Source organism: Gallinula chloropus, assembly GCF_964237585.1.
Source record: "Gallinula chloropus genome assembly, chromosome: 13".
Classification (NCBI taxonomy): domain Eukaryota; kingdom Metazoa; phylum Chordata; class Aves; order Gruiformes; family Rallidae; genus Gallinula; species Gallinula chloropus.
Window position 1 is genome coordinate 19184094 of NC_140098.1, and position 22439 is coordinate 19206532.

Here is a 22439-nt window from a genome sequence, read left to right on the forward strand (position 1 = left end):
TTGTCCCTTAAATAGGAGCAAATATATAGTATCTCCACAAACTTTGTCACAGTGAGTTGCCTAATAATTTCCTGCCATAGTAATGGCAGTGTGATCAAACTGCAGTATGAAATATATTCAATTATAATTGAGTTTTGATCCCATTATTTAAAACAAAAAAGAAAAAGTATTTTTAAACAAACCAGCATTCACTTCCTCCAACAACTTCTAAACCAAAGGTCTAGCTGAATTTTCAGGCCAAATATTACAGACCCAGTTCTCTTTCTGTGTCAGGTCAGTTTCAGGTGTAATCCCAGTGTTTCGATGATAGAAATTTGTGGGGAATGATGCGAGCTACATTATGTCTGCCTTTAAAACAACACCAGGACCTATACCTTGCTTAAAGATAAATGCATCAATGGGGTGTCTGAAGGTATTAGCCCCAGTTCAAAGCCTGCTTTAACCCCACCACTGCAGTGTCCCAGAGCCTCAATCAGTCCTGGGAGATCAGCCTTGCTTGCAGGCTTGTGGCCAAGAGTGGTTTTGCACTCCTCAAAATCTCTATGTGACCACTGGCAGCACAAGCCCTAAGCTTCACTGTCCTACCCCAAAGTGGACCAAACTATGACTATAACCTTAAGCCTGAACTTTAACCCTTAGATTGGGTCTTTCATTATGATTATTCCAGCAAACCATAATTAGCCAAACTACATGGAGCCTGTAAGCAACTGTCACAGTGAAGCTGAAGCTCTTTTGTTAGGATTCTTCAGTAAACCAGACTAACCGTGCGTCTAAAGTCATCCCAAAGGCAAATTATCTTCACCATCAAGGGACTTCAGTTGGTCTGGGCAGGTTTCCTTCCCAGCCTTATGGAGAAAGTCACTGCAACATCCAACGTCTCTGCGGGGTGACTGGACACAAGTAATAAATGCCCCAGACTGGTGTTTGGCCTGATTTTCATCTCCTGACTCCCAGTTGAAACAAATGCTGTCACATGATACGAGCATCCCGTGAGACTTATGTATTATTATATCCAACTGGAAAATTAACTCTAATGTGAGTTGCACAGAACACCAATGAAAGCAACCATTAATTGTTAATATAAACTATTAATGAAACACCAGGATGAAGGTCAAAGTGCATGACTGAAACCTCCCAGCAAATGAAAGGATTATTTTGCCTCTTACTGAGCATAATTATCATCTGAATTTCATTGGCTTTCTGATCAAACCACTTCCCTCTGCACTGACCTGTTCCACCACCGCGGTCAATCAGCTCCCTAGAACTGGTATTTGCTTTTCATTGTCTACCAGGGTTTTTATTAGCATCCTGGATGTCTGCGAGGAGCAGAGAGCCAGCACCCTTTCACTTTTGTTCCTATGGGAGATTTTCCCCCCCTTCCACTGTCCATTGCTCACAATAAATTTGCATTGACCTGGCTCCCCATAAATTATCCTGTCTCCTGCTGGTACGTCCTTTAACTGTCCCAGTTCACGTGTCACAGGTCCATGACGTGATGGACACACCTGAGGGCATGCAGCCTAGAGTGAGAGCAAGGCCCTTCCCACGTTATACAGATGAAAGTATCAGGGAGATGACAAGCTGGGGGGTGTTTTGGAATGACTGTCAATCAGTTTTTCCTTTCCTCCTGCATGTGGCAGTGTGATCAGCCTCACCCAGCAGTTTTACTTGAGTAATTTCTCATACAGACTTGGGTAGCTCAGATACTTTCTGCTCAATGCTTTTATTTGTTTGTTTTTTTCCACACATACACACAAAAAGCCTTTCCCCACAAAACACTGTCCTTCTTTTTCCACAAGAAACAGAAATCCCAGCAAATGAAAAAATATTCAATCCTAGGGCAGAAATCTTCCAGGTTTTTTTTTTTTGTTCCTGACAAATCTTAAAAAAAAATTTAGGTGTGCAAGAAGCCAACTGTCTGTCAGCATTCACTGCTCTGGGGTCAGTTCAGCAGTACTGATTTTACCCGAGCTTGCTTAGCAGTAACACCTCTGGCTCACAAGTTCAGTTGCTGTCTGTGTCTGAGGTGCAGGTTTTCTTGGAAGTTCCAGATTAGCTCCTGGGATGTTGCCTTCGCCTGCCTACCTGCTCCATGCCCAGCTGGAGAGGAGCTCCAGAAGTTGGCTCTACTTCTATGTTAGCAGAAGGAGAGTGTTTTTTTCTGTGACCACCCAACAGTACCTGCCTGGAGCATGGAGGTTGCAGGGGACAGGGGTGAGGCCATAGGGATGGGCTGAGCCTGAGTGGGCCACCCACGGTTCATTCTGAACCTGTCTGAGATAGGAGCTGCCAGGCTTGAGAGCTTTGAGCTGCAGCAGTGTAAACTCATGCTCCGAGTTAGACACGTTTTAGTCTTTCTTGAGTTTTCTGAGACTGCCTGGGATCAGTCAGACCCAGCTGTAGGGGTAGGCACTGCTATGGCCAACGTGACAGGAGACCCACTGGTGGGTAGAGCTGCGCTGATGGGTGGTTGTATAAGTCAAAACTCTTAGGAACTAAAACAGAAGTCCCCATAGCCGAGATTTATTGAGCCAGTGAGTGTCGATAGTTACATTGGTGAGGACTTCAGTTGGGCCTGTTGACCTAATTAATAAGTGATACTATGCTGATGGGCTGCTCAGTGTCTTACGTGTATTTCTGGTTGCAGGTTGTCTGTAGAGTTACTCGATTTTCCATGAAGAGCATGACCCATCTGCATGGATCTTCCTCAGCTTGGTTTCTTTTTTTTGTTGGGTTTTTTTTTTCTGGTTCTCTGTATGTTTTTTATTTTTTTTTTTTTTTTTTAGAAAGTGGGAGTACAACCCTTGGGTTGCCTTTACCAGGGGGAAATATTGTGGTGTTTCTGTTAGCATGGGCATGTGTAAATTGCTCCTTTGAAGAGAAGGTCCAAATGTGTTAAGGTACGCCAGGCTGTGACAAGCTGAAATCTCAGCTGAAGAGCCCTGTCAGATCTGTTCTCTCATCCATGCCCTCCCTCCGTTCAGACCCTGACCTTCCCCATCAGATAAGCAGCACAGATCTCGGCCCTGCGTTCCCTCTGCAGTCTCAGCTCATTAAAAATTCATTGCCTAAAGTGAATCTATTCTGTTGCTGCCGAAGTGTTATTTACCTCGGCCCGGATTTCCTCAGGTTCTGACAATTAAAGGGGGTCCAAGGAGAGGGCTGAGTCACGGGATTAAGGCTTGGGCAATAACTCTCTCATAGCAAGAGATGATCATGTAAGGCCATAATTTCCCAGCTGCGTTTTGGTTCCCCTTCAGTGCTTCATTAAAGGTGGTGACTCAACAGAAAGGACGGAGGCACAGGTTAACAAGAATCCCTCCTTTTGTAGGATTAGAGCCTTGCATAGCGAGGCTCTTTCAAAGGCAGGAGATGTTGTCAAGCATCATTAGGAAGCCGTTTTAAACAAGAGTCATAAAGCACCCTTTGCGGTCAAACGAATTTATTAGAGAGGCGAGTGAGTGGAGGCAAGCACTGTAGGAGAGAAATAGAAGAACAATTTGCACGGCATTGATAACAAAGCAGTTCACCAGATTCAGAGCTGCTACCATTAGAACAACTTAAAAGGATTTTGCAAAAATCCCAGGGTGTTTTTCGTTCTGGATGAAAGCAGCGACTTTGTGGATGGTGCTGGCAGACAACGGGCATGTCTTGCAATCAAGGTTTGCGCGCAGGTTAACCGTTTCCCAGCCTCATGATAATTCCTTCCAACAAGTGGAAGTGGGAAGAAACTGGCCTCTCGTTGTGCCCCAGTAATCCTGAAAGCCCCCACGAAGCCCAGCGTGGACAGCCCTTCACAAAGGCTGAGCAGCTGGGGAAGAAGTCTGGGGCTTTGCTCAGAGCTGGGTTTTTCAGAAGGGGCACCAGGGTAAAAACTAAAACCTGGCTCCCTTGGAGATGATGAAGTATTTGGAGTAATTTCTCAGACAACTTCTGGAAATACTCTGTAGCAAAGCATGATTTGAAGGGCTGTGGGAGAGACTTAAGGCTTTATCTGATCTTTGATAGGGTCCGGTTTTGGAATGAAACCAAATTCTTGGGTTTGATGGGGGGGGGGGCGGAGAGAAAGTGGGAATGAGGGGACGGAAAGAGGAGTGGATGAATAAAAGCTACTTGTTTGGAAGTAGGTAAGGAACTTTATTATGCAGTTAGCATGATGGACTGTGTACTGTGTTTGTTTATTGAACCAGCAGCATAAATCTAAACGAACCAGTAGCTCAAATCTAAACCAGCTGTGGCTAAAGGTAGAGGAATGCCAGACTCTCATCATCTAGACAGCACCAGCCCTGTCCTGGGGACTTCCCCCACACACCATTGTTAAGAAATGTGCAGAAAAATCCCATTTTCTTTGCATGTTTGCTTGGGCTGCCCAAGCCATACGTTCAGCAGGCTGATGTGATCCATACAAAGAGCCTCGTGGCTCCTGTGTGCACGCACGCTTTGCTGCCCGGAGGAAGGATGGAGGCTGGCAGAGGGACAGAAAGCGCCAGAGTTTGAATGGACTGTTATTTTTGGAGTGGTTTCTTCCACTCTGTTTGAAGGGTTCTTGCTAGGGCATGTTTGGAAAGAAGCAATGCTAACGTTGCAGGGAGCTTGCAGGAGAGACGAGCCGTGGACAGGGGAGTGGGTATTTATGCCATCTCTTCAGAGACTGAAGGATAGCTGTTCATCACTGAGGTTCTTTGAAGTGAAAAACAGTGGCCAAAAGTACATCTCCTGGCTAGGAAGGTTGATTTTTTTTATTATTTCAATTATTCATATGTGCTAGCTGTTTCGCAGATGAAGCTGCAGCTCCTCCCTCCCTCGCTCTCCCCGCTCCTCCTGATGTACACCGGGAATGTGCAATGTGGGGTTGGGGAGCTAGGAGTGCTGCAGGTGACATGCTGTTCTGGGCTGCTCCTGGGCATCCAGGATGGTGAAAGCGAGGTATCCACTCTGGGGACTGCGAATTTCCTTGAGGGTTCCTACTCTTCATGTTCTCCCACTGCATCCGTGCTGCTCCTCCACCAGCCCCTCCAAACCTTTCCTCTCCTCCTCTCCCCATGGCTCTTTGCAGGGGATTCTTGGGTGGCTGCTCTCAAACACCAAGGGACCCCTTTTCTTGGGCGGCAACGGAGGGGAACAGCCCAGGGCTTTGCACAGAGGGCTCTGGCAGCACAAGGGAGGGGACCTGGAGCATTGTCTGGATATAATTTAGGCACTATAAACAGAGGCAGCAAGGGGTCACGCTTTCTATTCTCATTTTACCCCCTGCAATGTCTCTGCTAACTGGTGCATACAACTTGAACTCTTGTAAAAATTAGCAGAGAGCACAGTACCGGTGACAGAGAGCTGAACTTTTCCAACAGCAGGCTCTAAATTCACTGTGTGCACTGAATCCACTTAAACTTTAAAGAGACAGTCTGCTTTCTGCGCTTTCCACCGCTTAGCTTGGAAATGACTGCAGTACTAATTAAAAGCAAATTGCTTAATCTTGTTGCGTCAGGAAGGGAGTCTCTCTTCAGAGAGGATGCCTCCTGCGAAAGGCCTGGAAACGCGGGACCCCCGCGGGGCGGCGGAGCCGAGCGAGGCAGCCCGCAAGCGCCCCGCTCCATCAATTACCCGGCGCGCTTGTGTTCGGGCCAGCAGCCGTATCGCAGCCCTGCCTTTGCCAGCAGGTATCAGAGCAGCGATAATGATATTTGTGTTGACTCATTATATAATAATCCGAATTTCCTTTGCGAGGGAGCCGTCTGACGCTGGATCTGCAGCGGAGATGTATTCCTCGCCGTAGCGTTACCAAGGATCCCCGGCGCACCGCTCGCTTGTTCCGGGCTGGGCTGGGAGAGAGGGGTGGCAGCGAGGAGCATTGGTGTGTATTACATTCAAACCCCAAAGTGTCACTAAAATGCACTGCACACAGCATGCACAGAGCAAACTCCTTCCTCCTTCACCCACCAAAACTTCTAGTCGATGCACTTTCCCTCACGTAGGGAAGCCTTGTTATTTTTTCTTCTGATGATGATCATATCAGCCTGCACTAATGAATTCATATGACCTCAGCATAATAGAAATGTACTATTTTTTTTTTCCCTTTTCCCCCAAGTTTACATTTGCACGCAAGGATGTGTAACAACACAGAGAATTGATTTCTTCCCCTGTATTATCTTTGGATAACATGCATACCATCTTTGCTGGCTAACAAAGAAATAGGAAACCTCTCTTCTTTTGCTTCAGGATACCCATATGACACCCTGTTCCTGTATTTACTCTAAAGCAGCTGGGCATTGATAGCGAATTAACTAAAAGCCATAGAAGAAGTCCATACCCATTTTCCTCCCTTACTGTGCATAAGGAGAATGAGTACAATGTACCTTTTTTAAGCAAGATTTTTATTGAGTTATATAATATGTCAATGGGTTTAAATTTAAGTCGGTTGAGGCTTGGCCACATTCTTCCTGTAGCAGGCCGGAAAAGAGCACTGAATAGAGAAAAAATCAAGTCACTGCAAGTGAGAGCAGGATTTGCTGCTGCTTTGGTTGGTATCTGCAAGCAGCTGAAGGCCAAGATAAATTGGTCCCACCTTGTATTGATTGAGCAGGTGTTACAGGGCAGCAGGGAATTAGTGTGAGGGGGAGTTTGGGTGCAGGTGCTGCTCCTTCTCAGTCAGCTCCCTCTGGGGAGGCGTGTTTGTGCCTGTTGGTGCTGTCCTCATATAAGCCCAGTTTTGGTAGGTCTGGCCTTTCTTGTGTTTGGGTGGAAGAGGTGGGTTTTGGCATTTAATGTGCTCCACAATTGCTACATCTGCCTGAAGGCTCAGGAGATCTTTGTGGTTCCTGGCTGACAAGCAGGACAGGAGTACTTCTGGGTTTTGCTGTCATATTAAGAGTGTTAAAAGTCTCCAGTCCTATTAGGGATATTGGGAGTTGTGGGACTCCTTCTGCAAGTCTGGACTCAGCATCTTCCCAGCACAACTAACCCAGGAAGGACAGGCATCGTTGTGAATCAGACATCTAAGGTAAGAGGCTGGTGTTGTCCTAAAGTCAATGGTCTGACACACTTGAAACTTGTGTGCTTGAGTTTTCCAGAGAAATGTCCCAGGGGCAAATCAAAGGAAGGTGACCTCCTGAAAAATTCCTTGGTTGAAAGTGTTTTTCTGATACACCAGGGCAGGTCTAGCATGGCTAGAAAGGCAAGGTAGATATTCCCAAAGCAGCAGCTGTGTGTGGCAGGGAAGGAGGTCTCCAGAGCAGTGGTGGTGCTTAGGTTTGTGCCTGCTTCCTGTTAAGGAGCTGTTGGATAAGGCAAATTTTATGTTAGGTGGCTTTATTTGCTGCAAGAGGACAAACTGAACTGCTTTGTATCATGATTGGCTTTTGCAAAACAGTGCTGTGCTTGGCATTTCTGGTGCAGAGCCTGTGTGTGCATTGCTCTGGTGGCACTTGGGCCGGGCTGGGTCCTGCATCAGCTTTGTGCTGAAGTGATTCCCTTTGCATTGGTGTTACTTTAATTTACATCAGTGGAAGTTCAAGCCTGATCCAGCTTACTGCTTTGGTGTGTTTTTCTCATTTTCTGCATAAAATGGAGCTCTTTCCAGGAATCTAGTGACTGGAAGCTGAAGTACATGAGTCTGGTGTCCAGCTGCTTCACACGATGCCTATGGTAGAAATGCAGAGCATCATGGGTTCTGCTGTCTGCACCTCTTAGCAGAGGAAGTATTAGCTTTAATGGGCAGCAGCCTATGAAATAATAAATATGTCTTCATTTATTTGAGTACTGCAGCATCCTAATGAAGCTTAACAATGTTATAAACCACATAACATGAACCAAATCGGGTATTTTGCCAATTTCAATACTTCTACTTAATAAACCTGAAGCCTTTCCTGTTTAAATGTCTATTCAGGAAGGCTGAAGTCAAAGCAATGCTAAAAACATTGTGAGAGGGAGAGGAGGGGGGAAACTAGGATTATATATAGACTCCCTAAAATAATGATTCCCTGGTTATTATGTTGTGTGTTATTTATGCTGCCCTCTTATAATTCTGTATTAGACTCCCCTTTTCACATCTGTGCTCCCACTTTGTGGGCCATTTTATCTATACCTCATAGGACCCCATGAACACTTGTAAATGCATTGACTCCCACAGTTATAATTTTTTTTCATTCCAAGAGAATCCACAGCAGCGATAATGATTTTTTTTTCTTATTTTTCTGCATTTAATGCATTTAAAATGGCAACTAGGTGACAGTATCTGCTTCAAACTTTCCAGAGCTCCAACGTGGAGTAAAAATAGTCTATTACTGTTATAGATTTTATGTTCACTCAGTTTGCTCTGAAAGGGTGCGTGGACATGTACACACAGTGTGTGATTATTAGAAATTCTCTTCGATGTTGTAGAGCTCCAGACTTTTGGCTGTTTAGTAATATATCGTGGTAACAGGGGAAAGCATTGCCTTGTGCATGAGTGATCCTGGCGTGTTTGTGCTGAGCTTTGTGTGGTTTCTAACGTGGAAAAAGAGAAGGCTGCAAAGTCCATATTTTTCATTTCCTGCTAATTGTAGTAGGTAGTTGCTGAGAGTGAATGAAGAGCCGCATGTCAAACATGCTTGCTGTTCAGATGCAATCTTTCATAGTATTAGAATGGGCCATCTCTGTATTAAATGTTAGTGTTGTAGATAGCAGATGTATAGTCCTTGATGTTGATGGAAAGTGGGGTGTCCGTGTGCTGCATGCTGCAGTGACTGGCAGAGAGGGAAATAGATGCCCGTTAACAGGGGAATTACTGTGTTGTGGTCATACAGAGTAAGCAAATGTGATGGAGGGACCACTTGTGACTGTCCTGTGCAGTAGGTTATGTGGCTCATACTTCTCTGTTTACTGGATCCATGGGGACACAGAAGTTGAGGTGCTGTGTGTGACTGGAAACCATGGCAGCATTTTAGCAGTTACCTGAGTTAAGGACTAAGGAGAACTTAAGAAGTTGCCAAGAAATGGCATCGTTTTGCAAGGCCCTGGAGTGGGTTGTTGGGTGGGGAGTGTGGCACAGTCTCTGCCTTAAGCCACTAGAGATACCCACTGTTTTAGTATTATATTGTAAGATCCTCAATGGGTATGATGTGGGTTAACACCTCTTGAATACAGTGCACCAGTTTTATATCAGCTAAACACCGTGGCTTCAACAAAGATTAGGTTCAAAACTCTCTTCCTTTCAGGTATCAACTCCTGCTCTCATTAAAGTGCCCAAACTGAGTTTTCTCTTCATCTCCTGGCTGGCAAGTTTAATGCTTCCACCCAGGACTTTTACAGCCAGTGCTTGATGCAGCTGATGTGCTGGGAGCTCCTTTTTTGGGAGAAGTCTCTGTCCATTGGCCTACTTCTTTCTGGGTTAGCTTGCTTCAGTACTGCGCTCTCACAGCTGGCTGGGAGATCTGGCTGCTCAGCATTGGCTTCTTCCCCCCCAAACCTGCAAAGTGGGCTCTGCATCCCCCTTGAGCCATTCCATTTTTTTGCCTGTTTTACATAAAAACACCACCGTTAGCCATCCAAGAACTCTGATCCACGTCTATAAACGGTGCAGCTGAATGATCAATTTTATTGACTTCTTTCAAGTGCCTCTGTCAAAATGATCACACAGTGTCAGACTGTTTTCCAAACCTGCAGGTACAGTACTGGCCTGACACCATTCTGCTGGTATCTCTACAGGTCTTGGTGCATTTTGTTTTCTTTTTAATGGTGTCATCTGCATTTTTTCTGGGGGGAAAGGTACAAACCTGTTTGGATTTTGAAGAATTGATTATATCTATCAGATGGGTTGATTTGCTTGTGCACAAGGGAAATGTGTTTAATATGATCTTTTAAAATAGTTGTTCAGCTGCATAACTCAGGGGACAGACTCCTTGGGTATAAATTGCTGCTGGCTTCAGTGGCACTTGCAGGCGGATCTGGCCCTTACACCTGTGAATGACACTACAAAGGTACAGCTCAACAGGGCCATTGATTTCAACATCATGTTAGTGATGGAGGGGACACTGATACTCTCAGGACTTAACCAGTGTGGTGCTTTCTTCTGTGGAGATTATGGATTTAAGGCTTAATTTTATGAGAGATTGATAATAATTTATTAGTCTTCTCACAACTTGTGTTTGTTAACTATAATGGTCCTCCTGTCCCAAGGAAGTGGATAGCATTGGGTTGACCTTGATAGTTGATATTCATGTTGAGAGAGCAGATGGGAGGTGGTAGGGAGGAACTATTTCCATGAAAAGCCAAATATTGCTGATAGTAAAGGAAATGTGTGCGTGGAGGAAAATATCAGTGGGGTAGGAGGTGGTGAGCACAGAGGTGCTGAGTGTAGCAGTGATCACAGCAATCAATGGAGAACAGTTATTGGAGAAGGGTTATTTTCTTCCTGTGATGCCCTGCTGAGATTGACGAGGCCTTGTCCTTCGTTAACAGCCAAACTACCTGCCAAAGAAAAACCCGATGGCTTTGCTGAAGCAAAACTCTTGGCAGATTTTTCACTTCCTCTTGTTTATTGTTTTTCACTAAATCTCCTTATTTGTGCCGGTCCCAATGTAAGTGAAAGGTGAAGGCTTGTGACTCTGAAAGTCAGAGCAGTGTATCAGCGAAATGTGATAAGTTGTTTCCTTCCTTCAAGGTGCACAAAGGCTCAGGCAGGGCCATCTCCTGGGGTCTGTGCCAGAGACCTAGAGCCATGGGTCAGGGAGTCCTGTGTCCCCACACACCTGCAGTGATTCCCTGGGGGGGGGGTGAGGGCGTGTGTGTGGAGGAGCCACCTGGGTTTGGACTTTGTTGGCACCAAAGCTTGTGTTTTTCCTGGAGAAACACTGATGTTCTGGAGTTTAACTTCAGAATCACAGAGGTTGGAAGGGACCTTAAGAGATCATTGGGTCCCCCACAGTGCAGACACTATAGCTGTCATATCATAAAAGACCTGGAGTAGCTTGTCTTAATCCTTTAACTTCTTGCTTCTTTCCTTGGTCTTTGTCATGGGATGAGAATGGAAATTGAAGAAGCTACCTGTGTGCTTAGGTCCATCCCTGCTGCCACCCTGGTCCCCAAGCATGGTGTTGACACTGGCAGACCTGCTGTGCTGTGACCACGTTGGTTTGCACCTTCCTGATATGCAGGGAATGGCCCTCGGTTTGCTCAGGATATAAGGATATGAAAAATGGCTGATCATAGATCACCTTCATAAATCTTACAATAAGTCATAAAACCTTGTGTCCTTATGTATGGTGGTATCTCAGGGACAGCTTTACCAGATGTGAGCAAAAACCCCTGGAAAAAAAAAAGGTTGAAAAACTTCTTCCACTCCTTACAGCACCTGGATTTGAAGCTGTGTCTTGGGAAGGCTGGGGCTGCTGGTGGTGTTGCTTTTCCCTTCTTCCTTGTCTTTAACACCTCCTTAGTGCTATGCTGATATGTATTGGATGGCAAGGGTTCCCTGTGTGCTAATTAAAAAGCGCTGTCATTTGTAACTTCTCCTTTGCATCAGTCACAAGAAGATGACAGCGTGACAGGCGTAAGATGTGCTGCCATGTTTTGTGCCTCTTCCCTCCCAACATCCTTCCTTCTGCCTCTGTGCCCAGTGTAAGTGGTTTTCTCCCAGGCAGCTTAAAAGAAAGGTTACGGTCTGGAAATTGTCTTCTGTCAATAAGAGAGGCCTGGTTAGCTTTTTCCTCCCCTGGTTTGCATATCTATCAAGGCAAATTAAAGGAGACACAGGAAGGAGTCTTATTGTCTAATAATCATGCCAGGCTGTTAGATCTCTCTGCTCATGAATGGAACCAAAGGTTTTCAGCTGACAGCAAGTGAAACCCATGTGAAGTTGCCAAGTTTTGCTCTGCATTTGCATGTAGTGGGTTGAGGCTGCAATTCCTGCCCCCCCACCCCCACCCCATGATGTATCTCTGCTTTTTATTGTCATTCCCTTCCCTTTGTGGCTCTGTCCACAAAAAAGTGAATGTTAATAGTAGTCGTCACTTTGCAATAATTCTCTGTGGGTTAAGGCTCTAACAGAGGCGCTCTGATTTACCATTTCAAAGTGAGAACACTTCCAGCCTGAAACATCGCTGCTTTATCACAGAAGGGGATGTTGTCCCTGCCTGCACAGAGGACTCACACTGCCTTTCCCTCATGTCTCTAAAGGGACCCTCCTTATCCATGCCATGGGCTCTGGGTGCTGCCTGAAGCCTGCAGCTGGGATCTGGTGAGTCAGGGATGGAAAACAGGGCTTGCAGGTAGCTGTTCCCTAGTCTTCCTAGTGTCGACCCTCCAAGCCTGGGTAGGGAGAGGCAGTTAGCTCCCTTTGCTCTTGGGTGGGTAGTAATCCCCTCACAGGGGGAAATCCTGTCCAAGTGTTGGGAGCTCACTGCTAGAGCAGGTCTCCCTCCTGCATCCCTGAGTTCAGAGGATGCTTTGCTGCTGTAAGAGAACGTAGTTGCCTCCTTCCACTCTGGGCACCAGTAAATTAATGAAGGGTAGTGAAAGAGTTATGTCCTACTATTGGTAAATATAAAAATCTCTCCTTTGCATTCTGCAAAAGAGGAAAAGGCAAATTCTGCCCTAATACTCCCTGGCAGGGAATGTTTTAAGGAAGTCAGCTGAAAGTCAGAGTGTGCTCCCAGTGCCTGACTCTGGCTGGTGTCAGGAGTCTGTAGTTGTGCCGTGGGTCTCATTGGGCTGTGGTGTGAAACACAGGAATAAGAAATGCCTCCTTACCCAGTCGGTGTCTGTGTGATCACTGAGTGTCAGATTTCCAGTGTCTGCTGCAGGAGAAAGGAAAAACAATAATACATCCTTTGGAAGTGTGATGTGCTCCTCTGAGGGGAGGCTCTGCAGACGACACCTCCATACCCATCAGTTCTGCTCCCTTAAACTGTGCTGCCAACTTCAGTTCCAGGAGTAACATTTTAATTTACTTTTTTGCAACGAAGAGAGCAGGAGTAGGAAAATGGGTGGGTGTGCAGCTGCAGAGCTTGGTGCGGGGGGCCTGTGGGGGCAAAGCTTTCCTTCCCATGTGGCTTTCTGTGGGCACCCTGGGGTGTGCACCTTGCGCCTAGGGCTGTGGAGAAACCATCATCCTCAGGACCTGAGTGTTATGGGCATGAAAATACCTGTGCTGTGGTGTGGGGTGCCTCCTTAGTGTATCCCTTTACAAACAGCACTCATCTAACCGGTTATTCTTTAATTATCTTTTTTTCAAAAGCTGTCTCTCAAATAAAGCAATGCTGAGCAAAGGCATTAGAGCCCTGGTAGTGCACGAGCCTCTAATTTTCCTCTTCCACCTCTCCAGTAGTTTTAGTTTCCCTGTGCACTGACAGCAAATTGGAGTTTGCTGTTAGAAGCACAAATTATAAATGTATCAACAAAAGGAAGAGTGATGCTGTAACACTGTCAAATGAAATCCATTATCACTCAAGTATAGTCTGTTCCTGATAAATCAGATTGTGTTTAAATTAATCAGGCACAAATAAACCTAATTTCTCCTGACCATTTATAGAGGAAAGTAAAATATCTGATATATTTAAGAATTATATGTATTTCATGGGGGATCATCTGATTTGGTCCTAAGCTTTTTCAGCACATGCTGAATTGTAGCAAATGGTTTATACATAGGCTTGAGGTGCAAGTGACGTCTTTAAAATAGCTGAAAGCCTGGACAGACCATTTTTTGGGAGGGGGAGAAGGGAAGAGTTGTTGCTTAACCATCACACCCAAGCACTGACTAGAAAAAAACCAAAATCAGGTTTCGGGCCTGAGCACTGTGAGCCCTTTTACTGTGTCGAAGTCTTTACAGATTTTCTTCCTCGAGGTGAGGTTATATCCTTTATAGCAACATTTGGTAGTTGCTTTAAATTATTAAAGGCATTTCATAGGGTTGTAGCTCTTTGAGCATAGTTTGCAAAGAGGGCCCCTGCCTGTATTCTTAAGGTAGGTTAATGATGACTTTCCTAGTGCAATGTGTCCGGGACACTGAGGTTAATAAAACCCGTAGCTCTTCTTCATGACTATCATGGGATGTTTAATGTTCAGGAGTGTGCAAGACCTCAGCTTAATGTTCCATATGAAGAATAGTGCTGCCAAGCACTCATCATCCCTAGTGCCGGCGTAGGGCATTAGAGGTGCGAGGAATGGGCTCAGCACACTCAGGAAGAGCTCAAGCACCTCTGAGTACCACTATCCCCTTTTGTGCTTGAGGAGAAGGAGCTGGGACCAGCTGGTGGGGCTTCCCAGCTGGTGGTCCATGGTCACTGCCTGGGCCAAGGAGTATTTTGCTGGAGACAGGCAAGTCCCAGTCTCTGGGTGCAGCTTAGCTGATGATTCATTTCGAGCTGGCTCAATGAAAGCATTTGTTTATTTGATACGATCTCTTTATTTTCCTCTTTCCTCCTCTCCTGCCACCCCCATCTGAGAATGGGAAGGAATTTTTTGGGGGGGTAGGAAATAATGAAAGATTCATATGGGAGGGCAGGGTTTGCTCTTGTGAAAACTCTCTCTGAAACAAAGGAAGAAAGAAGGTGGGTGGAAGGGGGAGTTAATTTCTCCCTTCCTCTTTCCCCTCCCTCCAAAAAGAGCTTGAGACTTTAAAATAGTCCGGCATTGTTCTGGGACTTAGTGGGCTTTTCTAGCTGTGGATGTTGCAGCAAATACCACAGCAGTGACAGTATAGCACTGTCTGTATTCTCTCTGTGCGCTGGCTGGACAGGGATTTTTCATTTCATGCATCATTTACAGCCTTCTGCATTGATCTACAAAGTCAGTGCGTCTTGCTAACACAAAGGAAAAGAAGAAAGAGAAGAGATAGGCCTGAATGACAAAGTTCAGATCTGAAATCAAGTCTCGGTTCAAACTTCCCACAGCATTGGTTGTGCCTCACTGTTTGCCTTGTGCTAGGAGAAGGATTTATACCACAAAGATCAGATACTGGTTTGAGCCAAGTTTTCAAGCCCCCTAAACTCCTGGAAAATTTGAATTCAGGTTGTCTGAGAACAAGGAAAGTTCAAAACCTCGAGATTCTTAAGCCCTAGGGAGTGGTCACTGGATGTGTGCAACTACTGGAAAACAGTTGCATTTACCATGTTTGACACCTGCTTTCCCTGTAATCTAAGACAACAGGGTACTTGAGTGCTCTAAGGTAGTGTTGTTAATTTATGCCAGCTCCAGACCCCTTCTAATAGAGGGCTCACTAAGCTGGCATCCCACACATTAGCATTTGAACAACATGTTCTTTGCTTAGCAGCACTTCCATGTTCTGCTGGAGAAGGCAATAGAGATGCAAAAGGTGGCTGAAAGTATTCCCTCATCTTAGTCTTCTTGTGGTGGAGCCTGCTGCTTCTTTTTGAAAGAGGTTCTGAAATGAGCGGGTGGGAGGGTAGTTCTGGTTTGCTTGTTCCATACAAGGGATCTTATAGGAGAAGCAGCACAAACTGGAGGAGAAATTATGTCTCTTATAATTTGTCTTGTTTTCCAGGTGTATCTCAAACCAAAATCTTCTCCTTTGGCAAACCATGTCTACCAGCAGAGACTTATTTTACATTAAAAAGGTTCCATTTTGTGGTGGTAACTTTTTAAAAAAAGCTCTGTCCAGGCATGTTTCATACCATTGCAATTCTGCTTTACCATAGTAACAAGTACTCTAATCTCTCTCATCTGCTTTAATGAACTACTAGTATAATCTTGTCATTTTGGTTTGCTGTACCTTGCCATTCAGTGAGGTCTCATTTCCCCTGCCAATCGCCCGAGGCTATTAGTCAGCAACAAAGCTTGCTTGCAACACCAACCCCAATCAAAAGCAGCAATGCCACAAGGTAAAAAGTTTGTCTGAGTGGCTCCTCTGGTAGCTGGGCAAGTTTTGCAGGTTCCTGAGCAGAGCGGCCAAGCCAACATGCCTACCTGGTCTGTGATGAGCCCAGGCAGCGCCTGGATTGGGGCTGAGCCACTGCAGGAAGGGCTGATGTGTCCCCTGGGATGCAGGTGGCTGGTGTGCAGTGCCTCGGGCTCTGAGCTGGGGCAGGAGCTCTGCTGTGTGTGGCCACAGGAGCAGGGCTGCACCACCAAGATCAAAAGGCATGAGGTGCTTCAGATATTACAGGTAGAAGAGGACTGGAATGTGTTGGTTTCTGTGTAATTCCCAATCAAAGGAAGTTTATTTTTTACTGAGAGATAGAAAATTGTGGAGTTATAAGCTGCAAAAAAGGGGAGCTCCCAAACCCCTTTGGCAGAGGAGGCAAAGGCTGCCTCTACATCAATGACTGGAATTCAGTAGGAGGATTTGGAAAGGAGCAGACGCCTGAAATCTCTCTGTGATGCTGCCAGATGTATAGTGAAATATAGGGATGGCTTGGAAAAACTCAAGCATGATTCTGGAATCCCATGGCTCCAGCAGAGGTGGATGTACTCATGAAGGGCTGGAGATCTGAGATGCAGTTATCCCCCTTGTGTGTGCTGTGCCTCATAACTAAGTTCTGGGCTCACTGGAAAGAACCACCTGTAAGGAATCCAAACCTCCAAGAAATGGCTCTCCCCACATCTGCTGCTCCCTCTTCCCCAGCAGTGGGTGTGGGCAATGCTTGCACTGTCAGTTATGTATAGAAACCCGGAGGAGATGACTCAACTGCCCACCTCTGGGTATTTTAAACTGACTGAAACATCAGCTAAAGGCAAATTAAAGACTTTGTAATTCCATAAGGAAACAGAGCATCATATTGGAGGAATAACTTGATGGCTGTGAAACATCCTCCATCTTGGGAGGGCCTTGTCCAGGGATCTCTGCTCTTGGCACCTGCAGTGTCAGCAGTCGGGTCAGCCAGCACAGGGGCTGCCTGCAGTGCTCCCCTGCCTGTAAGGCCAGAATGTGCCTGACACTTGGAGGGCACTGAGCAGTGTGTAAGGGTGGCCCTGTGCTCTCCCTGGGACCCTTGGGCTGTCCTTGCAGAAGCAATAAAAGTGCACCCATGAAGCTCATCTCTGAGGTTACTCAGCTTACTGGTTCAGCAAGGCAGGTGACCAGTCCTGTTATATCATGGCAACAAACTGCATTCACTCAAATCCATATATATTTGGCCTTGCAGGGTGTTTTCTGCAGTTCTTTGTTGAGTATCAGAAATATCCCAGGTTGGTCCTTCTTAGATTATCATTAAATTGCCTCCTAAACTAAGCTAAAAGACTGGAACTAGGCTTTTAGGTCTTTGGATCGATCTTGGGTCTCTGTTTAGGGTGTCTGTGAAAAGGTAGCTTGTGTCAGATGTAATTGGTGTTTAGCGTTGTGGTCATAAGAGCGAATGAGAACAATCCCATCGTCCTTACTGCCTCCCCAGATTGCTATTGGTTACAATCACCTCAGAGCCAATATCGGGTTATGTCAATCACTGCAGGAAATAGGCCCTTGACACACAGGAATCCCACTCAATAGGTTTATGTATCATGATTGATTCCAAGACTAGGTATAAAAATGTATTGGAAGGTTAAGAAGATCCACCAAACTTTATACACCCAGTTCTCTCATTCTTGCAGTCTGATGAAGAGAAATTTTCTGGCCTTTGCCTCTTCATGTGTCTTCAGTGTTTTCACTTGTGGTACAGCTGCAATTACTTCTTCCATTTGCCACTGCTTTGAATACAATCTCTCTGGAGGAGAGATTCAACCAAACATTACAAGGTTTACTAGATCTGGGATCTCAAATTAAGCAGCCTCAGAATCATTACCCCAGGGACCTTTTCTGCCTGGAAATGTTTGTGTCTGCTTTGGCAGGTGATGCAAGGCTTGTTCTCAAGACTGATCTCCTCAGTGAGATGACTTATCTTTTTAAAATACCTGGTCAGCCTAAAATTATCCTTGAAAGGGTTGTAGGATTTATGACTTGTGAGACCGGAGCAAGAGTCGGGATGGAGCTTTGGGGTTGGGCTGGGTAGGTGGCTCTTCTGTGTTCATCTTTTTGCATTGAGCTGGCTTACTAATTGTGGTATTAAGAAGAATTAATTATCAAACTTGATAATTAAGACTGGCAATCATTCCTCCAAGCAGCGACCAGCTTCTCATAATCCACTGAGGGGTTTCCCATCTCTGCTCGGCTCCTCTCAGGTCACTTGGCCCTTGATGTATTCTGGATGAAATGGGAATACTTACAAGTAAGTTGAGCCACTATTTATCTCCTCAGCTATCAAAATGAACTCCCAGTTAAAAACACCATGCTATTTAAACATATTGCTTTGGACTTTTTCAAATCGGTGTTTCCACCTCTGTCAGTGACAGACACGTTGCCATGAAAAACCAGTAAGAAAGCATGGTTCTTATCTGCTGTAATCTAATAAGCCGTCAGTGTGGAAAAAAAGGAGGTCAGCCAAATGCGGCTCCTTTCAGTTCAAAATTCTGAAAATGACTCACTCCTTATTTAGTCTTATAATGAGCTCCCGCCCACTTAGAGCAGGCTTCTAATTTCAGTTGCTCTGGCATAACTCCAGAGGGCTTCCATTGAAGTGGATGAAGCTCCTGCCGATTTACATAGCTGCAAATGAGATTAGATCCCGGCCTCGGGTGCTCAGTGCTGCCCAGCATGGGGCAGAGCTCCCTGCTCCAGGACAGGAGGCTGTTTTGACTCAGACTGGACAGGCCGTGAGCTCAGGTGTGCATCACTGCTCCCAAGAGCTGGCTGTGAAGTTCCTGAGAACGCTGTTGGTGTCAGTGTAGCATTGTTTTCTGATCTCCCCTATGTATTGTGCTACCAGTCAGGACAGTTCTCTAAGTTAGTGTGTTTCTTTCAAAGCCCAGGGTTCTTCAGAGGGGAAAAGTGAGTGTGTGCACCACAGCTGCTCACAGGTTTCCAGCTTGGTATGACTTGGAAGTCACCCTCACTGATGTCTCTAATTTTCATTTCCCTTAGAGGGTGCACAAATTTCAGATGTGTTCTATTCCAATTGCTTCCTCTTAAGCCCCTCTGTTTCTGTTGCTTTCCTGCCTTGCCTCTGTTGCTCTTCTGGAAAACAAACCAAGTGTGTGCCTTAGCTGACAGCAGTAACACAAAGCACAGCAGTGGGAAGGACGCTGGGCACTGACACTCCTTGAATGTTTGTGGGAGGCTGCTAAAGCTTGGTGGCAACAGCTGCCTGGGCCCCTTGCCAAAACCTTGTCCTGAAAAAAGTTCTTAGAGGGCTTTGGAAGTCACTGAAATCTTCAGGCTACCCTGGTTAATAAAGGTGCTTCCTAACATCAGAAGTTGTTCTCATGAAGGTCGTTGACTTGGATTAAGGGACAATATCTGCCCTCAAAGCAATAATAATGTCTCTAGTAAAAGGGTATTTGAGCTGCTGGAAGGACATCAGGAGTCATGGTCCTTCATATCTGAGTGCAGACTTGTCTAGGGAAAAACAGAGCAGCAAAACCCCACTGGACTATGACAAACTTCTTGTGCATCCAGTGTTGTGGTAGGAAGGGGAAAGTGCTGCTCTCCAAATTGGAACTTGGCCAAAACTTGTATTAAGCAGACATGTGCTTGGAGAAGGCAAAGCAAGAAAAAAGCCTCCAACCCAAAAACCTTTCAGAATCAGAGGCAGTCAAGATGTCAGTTTTATATCCACAAGATGACACCTTAAGAAGCATGATATTAGCACACAGGTTTCAATCTTGACTCAAAGGAAGACTACCTCCTCCTCAAGCTGAGCTGTGTTTCCTGGGCTCCTGGCCCACCGCTGGCCACACTCACCCTGGCTGGCATGCCAACACATGGCTTGCTAAGGGGGTGCTGCAGGACATGCTCTAGTCTCAACTGTCTTATTTAGCACTGACATTTTACCTCCCAGAAAAATGTGGTGGAGGTTACTGCCTTGGTATGGCTTAGTGAGACCTAGCATGTGAGGCTGTCTATAAATGTCCAGGATGAATAGTGTTCAGGCACTTACAAGCTTAGTCTGTCACAACCTGTAGTGATTTATTATGATTTAATATAATTCCTAGATATTATTCTCAATGCATGTGTTGTGTAACTGTTTCACAGAAGGGCTGTTTCTAATCATCTGACAGAAGCAAGGTTCAGGCTGAAGTCAGGGTGCCTGGGATAAACAGGGCAACTCCAGTATGCTGAAGTTAATTACTGCTCCCATTACATTCTGTAGCTTTTCATGGTGATCTTCCTAGGAATTGTCTTTCTGGACTGTGAAGCAGGTTGAAGGTGTATTTTGTGCGCAGGGCTGGATTGGTAAGTGTCCTGCTCATCCAGGTCTCTGCAGCCTGGGCCTGCTGTGTAGAGTGTTAAAGAATCCAGGCCATGCACAAAGCCTCATGGGGAAATGCCTTGCTTTGGCAGCCCAAAGGCTTGCATCCTCGCTTTGTGCAGGAGAGTGAGATGCCCTGATGCTTTGGAGGTTCTGGGTTGCTGTCCTTGCTGGGGAGGTCTAAGCTGGAGAAGAACAGATGTCCAAAATAACCATAACTTTCAGGGTTCAGATTCTTGTATTCTCCCACTGTACCAAAGATGCTTATAACATTGACAGACGCTTTCAGAGGATGTTACTCACAAATTTCGGTTTCAGATGTGAGCTGCTTTCATGAGTGTTTATTTCATTTGCCTTTTTTGCTCTGTTTCTCCCTTCCTGTGAGCCCAGGATCAGTGCAGTTTTGGAAAAAAAGTACAAAGCTGCTACAGCTATGAGAGCTAGTGCATGTGGCACCACGCTTATCAGTGAGATGCTTCACGGTGGCATAACTTGAGATGCCTTTGTGCTGTACATGCGTATCGTAGAACACTGGTTCTAAGCAAAGCAGCAGTCCCTCCCTGCTGCAGATGTGATGAAAGCTATCTCAGATAGCATGTTCCCCAGATTTGTATGGTCCTGAATGCTAAGATACTCCTGTAAGAGCATTTTCTTCTCTGGAAGTGCCCCCCCACATAGAATACCTCTGAGTAAGGTTGCCATGATATTAACGCTCCTAGTTTTACTCATAACCTGTTTCTACTGTACTTTTTCATTCTAATGAACAAAGCACTGGTGTCCTAGCACATATGAAGAGTAAGAGGGTTGCCCAAGACTTTGGGAAAGGCCCAAAGCTGCCCTGCAGCTGGAGTTTGTGGTGAAGGCCGTTAAGTACCCATGAGCTGATGCCAATCCTGTTCTCTGTCCATCTGACAGAGAAGGTGAGAGAGCTTTCCCAGCCCAGAGAAGCACCGTTTGGGGGCTCAAGCCAACAATACTGCTACAGCAGACTGAACAAGTGTAGGTCTCTAGGGCTTGAGTCAAGATACTTTAATTGTTTCTTAACTGATAATAAATAGATATGGATGAGGTTGGAAGTTCACCATCTGCTTTGAGCCTTTCACCTCTAGGAAAGGCACCCTGCTCTGAGGTGCCTCTCATCACTAGCTGTCAATGAGTTATTGCCTTGAAAGCCTTCCTCCCCAGTCCTATCACAAAGTCTTTCTCTGCTCTTATTTAGCTCTTGTGCCTTTAGCTCAGTGTGAGTGGTGTTCAAACGAAACTGGAAGCCCCGGCTGGTTTCCTGGAGGCTTTGTCGAAGGGCTGCTGTCACGCTGCCAGCTGCAATTGGTCCCTAGGGCTGCAACCTACTGCCAGCGCCTCATGGTATGAAGCTGGGGTTAAAACACCAGTATGTATTAAAAAAAAGAAAAAAAAAATTACTCCAACATTAGAACTTTCCACATAGCTGATCTTTCAGCAAATAATGATCTGAAATGACATGCCCGCACTCCAAATCTTATAGTTAATTGGTCAATCGACCTCTAACTGACTGGCATATTGCTCTGATCATCTGAAAGCCTTTTGGCACGCTTTCCCCAGCTCAGGTTAGTTGCTTGTACTTGTACAATCTGGTGGCAGAATGTCATCACTCTGAATCATCGAGGCCGGTGCCAAGTCCTCCAGCATCTGTGGGGAGGGCTCCTGGATGGTACCCTAGCTGCCACGTGCCTGGGCAGCCAGGGTGCCTGCGCTAAGGATGCTGTGCCACACGCCTCAGCGATCGGAGCCGTGCACCCGTGAGATTGCAGACTTGTGATGGAGGATGCAGCCCCATCATTTGCTCTGATCTTGAACAGCAGTGCTGGCCCTTTATCAGATTTTAATACAAAACAATTAATTTCTGCACCCTTATCTTATCTTGCTGATCTCACAAGCCCTTTCAAAGTTTGGTTTCTTGTTTCCAGTTCCTGAACGGGGTCTGTAGCACAGTTTTATAGTTCAGAAATCTATAATTCAAACTTCAGGAATGAATGCACTTCCCATGCAGGTCTCTTCATAATTGGTTTTCAGACTGGTCTGTTCTGTGATGTGTAATTGTTAGCAGTTGTAAAAAGATAACTCACACTTTTAAAAGCCTAACGCTTGCTCTGTGCAGATAAAAACTGTGACAAATTATGTTCCAAAAATCATAAAAGTAGAGAGACATGTTAATAACTAAAGGTGAAGTTTCTTTTGGAGGTCAGCAGG